Here is a 5725-nt window from a genome sequence, read left to right as displayed (position 1 = left end):
TCTATCCTGTTCCATTTATCTATATTTCTATTTTGGGGCCAGTACCATACTGTCTTGATTACTGTAGCTTTGTAGTATAGCCCAAAGTCCAGGAGCCTGATTCCTCCAGTTCTGTTTTTCTTTCTCAAGATTGCTTTGGATATTCGGGGTCTTTTCTGTTTCCACACAAATTGTGAAATTTTTGTTCTAGTTCTGTGAAAAATGCCATTGATAGTTTGATAGGGATTGGATTGAATCTGTAGATTGCTTTGGGTAGTAGAGTCATTTTCACAATGTTGATTCTTCCAATCCAAGAACATGGTATATCTCTCCATCTGTTTGTATCATCTTTAATTTCTTTCATCAGTGTCTTATAGTTTTCTGCATACAGGTCTTTTGTCTCCTTAGCTAGGTTTATTCTGAGGTATTTTATTCTTTTTGTTGCAATTGTAAAAGGGAGTGTTTCCTTAACTTTTCTTTCAGATTTTTTATCATCAGTTTATAGGAATGCAGGAGATTTCTGTGCATTAATTTTGTATCCTGTTACTTTACCAAATTCATTGATTAGCTCTAATAGTTTTCTGTTAGCATCTTTAGGATTCTTTATGTATAGTATCATGTCATCTGCAAACAGTGACAGCTTTACTTCTTCTTTTCTGATTTGGATTCCTTTTATTTCTTTTTCTTCTCTGATTGCTGTGGCTAAAACTTCCAAAACTATATTGAATAATGGTGGTGAGAGTGGGCAACCTTGTCTTGCTCCTGATCTTAGTGGAAATGATTTCAGTTGTTCACCATTGAGAATGATGTTGGCTGTGGGTTTGTCATGTATGGCCTTTATTACGTTGAGGTAAGTTCCCTCTAAGCCTACTTTCTGAAAGGTTTTTATCATAAATGGGTGTTGAATTTTGTCCAAAGCTTTTTCTGCATCTATTGAGATGATCATATGGATTTTCTCCTTCAATTTGTTAATATGGTATATCATATTGATTGATTTGCCTATATTGAAGAATCCTTGCATTTCTGGGATAAACCCCACTTGATCTATTTACTTTTAATTAATTAAAATTTAGGGACTTCCCTGGTGGTCCGTTAAATTTAGGCAGACTTAAGAATCCGCCTTCCAAAACAGAGGATGCGGTTCGATCCCTGGCTGAGGAACTAAGATCCCACATGCTGCAGGGCAACTAAGCCCACGCGCAGCAGCTTCTGAGACCACATGCTGCAACGGAAGATCCTGTGTGCCGCAACTAAGACCCAACACAGCCAAAAATTAAATAAATAAATAAATATCAAAAAAAAATTTAAATAGCCACATGTGGCTAGTGGCTACAGTATTGGACAGCCGCATTCTAGAGTTCCAGGGCCACACACTCTACCTTTGTTTTCTAAACCTCTTAGCAACATGAATTCTAGGCAGGTAATGGGTTTTTTGGTTTTTGTTTTTAATAGTACAAAGTTAGGGCCCTTTATTCAGACAGTACAGTAGAGCACAGCACAGTGAGATGGCAATTCAGTCCCCATGGAAACAGAACATCTCATAAACAAAGTCCTTGGCTTCTGTCAGGCCGACTCTTTCTGGCTCAGGAGAAACATGTTTTAACTTGATAAAAACAAAACCAGGCAGCCTGGCTACAATGTGGAAGGGTAACTGGCTGTATGGTTTCTGGTCAGGCCTTCTGGAAGTGCTTGCTGAGAGCATCCAGCAGCTCCTGCTTCTTCATCCTGCTCTTCGTCTGTACACCCTGCAGGCTTCCTTCAGTGTGGGCACAGTGAGCTTACCCAGTGTGCCCCTGCTGACGTGGGCCTTCAGCTCCTCTTCAGATAATTCCACCTTGGGCCTTTTGCTTCCAGAACTTTCATCATCTTGTTTTTGCTTGGGAACTTTTTCCTCAGGATTGTAATCTGGTGGGTAGACAAGTTCCTTAAACTCATCCACCAGGGAGCCCAGTCTTTTGTCCATTACTTCAACCTTGGGCAGTGTCAGATCCATGGTTTGTTCAGGCTCCATCAAATCCAAAGCCAAGGCTTCCATGTTCCTAACGTGCTGCTGCAGCACTGGGTTCTCAAAGCTGTCACTTCTGTACTTGCAGTGGAGCTTCTGAACAATAGCTTTCAACTTGTCTACCTGCTCTGGGTTTGCCATGACTTTTTCAGTAAAGGGCACCGTCCGTTTGTCATCAGCATAGGGCAAGAAGATGAGCTGGAAGACTGGGGGAATCACCTGAAATTTCTGGTCATCCAGCTCCTCTTCCTGTGGCATCAAGACCACAAAACAAGGGGGGATATTCTGGCAGGGTGTGTATCTGCACACTGCCATGACCTCCTTCTTCAGACACTTGGTGGGTAGTGCACTGAATAGGGTTGAGCTCCCATTTATCAGGGACTCTCAGGGTCCACGAACAGGGAGGGCCTCAGGTAATGCTGCTTCTTCAGCATTATCAAGGTCTTGAAACCAATGAGAATCAAACCTGGTTCATCAAACCGTTTAAGCTCTTCTGTTTCCTCTTTCTCTAATACAATCTAATGACTCCCATAGGTCTGAGACCTCTTGGTGTCACTAGGCAAAAGCAAACTGCCTGTATTTACATCAAACGTCTGGGTCTTGGTTTTCACTGGTTCATTTGTTTCCTGATAAAGCCTCACTGGAGAAGGTTTGAGAGCCTTCTGGACCATTTTATAATTGCCAACAGTAAGCGCTACATCCTCGTTGAGCTTAAGCTTCAACCTATAGAGCACGCGCTTCCTCGTCTCCTTGGCGCAAACCTTCCTCAACAGGTCTTCGAGCTTGCTCGACTCCTCAAAGTGAACCCCTATGTCCTCATCCTCTGCTATGCTGATAATATCTCTGTAGAGCAAGGATATGTCAAAGCCCCCACGTTTCTTTAGGTGCAACAAGTCAAGGAATATACCTGTGTCACGGAGATCTCCAGCTTTGGTCCTGGCCCGGCTGGCTTTGGCACTCTCATTGCTGTGGGGGTCATCTTCATTGGTGAAAAGCATGATCCTCTTATGGCTCATCTTGAACTGGACATCGCTAAAGAGGTTAGCACAGACCCACAGTACTTCACTTAGGGAGTAGTCAGATCCATGGCCAACTAGGTCTTGGAAATGTTTCTTCCCCTCCTGTCCCTTAAAGTGGTCAAGCTCTAGCACTCGTTTAGCACCTGGATTATCCAATTCCTGCAAGATGTAAATATTTTTGAAATTCACTGAATTTTTGTCCTTCTTGGTACCATAGAACACCACTGCCAAGAGATCTCGATCACTGCTTATGATCTTATTGGTGTATACACCCTGGATATACTGGATGCTCATGTCAAAAGGAGTCAACTCATCTTCATCCTGAGTTTCAAACATGGCCTCAGAAGCATCAATCAAAAAAATCAAACTATGTCTTCCTCAATATTTACAATCTCCACCTGCTTCAAGGCCCTCCTTTTGCTCTTCTTTTTCCTCATCACCCTGATTTTTGTAATAAGACTCCAACCATGACATGTTGGTTACTTGAGCGCAATGAAGAGATCAATTTGGGCAGAGGTAATGGGGTTTTAAAAGATACTTTTACATTAAATTATATTAGTCATATTGTTATTAAGGCCCAAATCTGGGTTAATGAGAAGATTAACTCACTACTTACTTTGCTCTGAAATTAAGAACAGATTTGGAACCTTCACTTTAAGAGTTGTTAATGTATGAAGACAATGTTTGTTCAAGCTCAGTAAAGTGCAGTGAGGAGGGAAGGGTCCTAGATAAGAAGTTGGAGGGCCGGTCCTTGGTCTTAGACCCCCATCTGCTTCTGACTGGATGTGTACTTCACCTCTGGCCTCAGTTTCTTCATTAGTGAAAGAAGGAGGAGGAGAAGGAGAAGAAGAAAGAGGAGGATGAAATAAAAAGGGAGGAGGGAAGGAGAGAAGAAAGGAAGCGAGAGAGGGAGGGAGGGAAATATGAAGGAAGAAAAGAAGAAGAAAGAAAGCAGTTGGACTAGATAAATGATTTCAAAATTTCCCTCCAGCTTCCTGCTTTGTGTATTTCAAAGTATGTTATCAGGTGAATAAACATTTAAACTTGTTAAAAAAAAAAAAGAACAGATTTGGAAATAATCACCAGAAGATTTATGGGACTAGATCTCTCATTTACAGTGACCAATTTTCTTGGAAAATCTGCCAGACAGCCTGGACAATCATAGGCTAAAGAAGGCATTGGGGCTTTTTGATATTATAATAATCTATGAACTGAAAAATTAAGGTATTAAATAATTGGCAAAAGAGTAAAAGCAAATGCAGAAAATAAAGGCCATTAATGTAAATTCAATTTCTTGGGGATAGTGTGATGTAGCACATGTGGGCCAAAGGAACTATAATGCTTTGGCAAAAATTCAGAAATTGAGATGTATCCATAGAGACATAGCAACACCTAAGACCTATAGGGGATCCAGGTTTTGCAGTCATAGGTTCTCAATACAGTTGGACAGATGAAAACAAAAATGCAGATGGCTGGGCTTCCCTGGTGGTGCAGTGGTTGAGAGTCTGCCTGCCGATGCAGGGGACACAGGTTCATGCCCCGGTCCAGGAAGATCCCACATGCCGCGGAGCGGCTGGGCCTGTGAGCCATGGCCACTGAGCCTGCGCATCCGGAGCCTGTGCTCTGCAACAGGAGAGGCCACAACAGTGAGAGGCCCACATACCTCAAAAAAAAAAAAAAAGGGCTTTCCTGGTGGCACAGTGGTTAAGAATCTGCCTGCCAATGCAGGGGACATGGGTTCAATCCCTGCTCCAGGAAGATCCCACATGCCACGGAGCAACTAAGCCCGTGTGCCACAACTACTGATACTGCGCTCTAGAGCCTGTGAGCCATAATTACTGAGCCTGCGTGACACAACTACTGAAGCCCGTGTGCCTAGAGCCCGTGCTCCACAACAAGAGAAGCCACCACAATGAGAAGCCCAGGCACCGCAATGAAGAGTAGCCCTCCCTCCCTGCAACTAGAGAAAGACTGCGCTCAGCAAGAAGACCCAATGCAGCCAAAAAACAAATAAAACATAAATAAATTTTAAAAAAATGCAGATGGCTACAGAACAATGCAAGAATCAGAGAATAAGAAAGAATGATCAAAGGATTATCATATGATAGCAAATTTTTAATTGCCAAATGAGAAGTTTGGAAAGAAATGTTTTGAGTTCAGAGTAAGCTAAGTTTACATTGGACAAAGGCAGTAGAAAGAGTGTGTTGTTTGAAGTTATGCTGAGATTTGAAGTCTTAGCTCTTCACTACTTAAATCAATTTTTCTTTTTGACCATATTACTTAACCTGGGTTTCAACTTTCTTATCTATAAAATCAGAATAACATTAGCTATCAGGAAAGATTGCTGTGAAGGTTGGCACAGGGCCTAACACCTAATATGTACTCAAGACTACAAGACTACTCAAGTAGTTATGGCTACTAACTACTACCACCAGGATCTTCTGGAAGCAGAACAAATATAAGAAATGTGATTCTGTTGGTGATAGGCAATGACTAAGTGAATTTAGTTTGAATAGAGATTGTTGGAAGAAGTAGTAGGAGATAAGTTTAACAGGTCAGATGGGCCTAAATAATTTCTTTTCCTTGAAATCTTGACAAAAGAATTTAGGTTTTACCGTCATTGGTAATGGGAGACAATTGTAGACTCAGGCCAAAAGCAGTGGGTAAGTAGGTTCGTCAGTGGCACCACCAAAGATAAACTTGGGAAAAGGCAAGGAAAGCA

The 5725-nt window shown here is 41.9% G+C and overlaps 1 pseudogene across 1 annotated transcript; it reads right to left on the bottom strand.

Moving 5' to 3' along the window:
* Positions 1–1649: 1649 nt before the first annotated feature.
* Positions 1650–3477, bottom strand: LOC307051610 (X-ray repair cross-complementing protein 6-like; annotated as a pseudogene). The gene has a single exon. The product of its transcript is annotated as an X-ray repair cross-complementing protein 6-like (transcript).
* Positions 3478–5725: the final 2248 nt, after the last annotated feature.

This window comes from Hyperoodon ampullatus (genome assembly GCF_949752795.1).
Source record: "Hyperoodon ampullatus genome assembly, chromosome: 4".
In the NCBI taxonomy this organism is placed as follows: domain Eukaryota; kingdom Metazoa; phylum Chordata; class Mammalia; order Artiodactyla; family Ziphiidae; genus Hyperoodon; species Hyperoodon ampullatus.
This window is presented reverse-complemented; position numbering and strand designations above follow the sequence as displayed.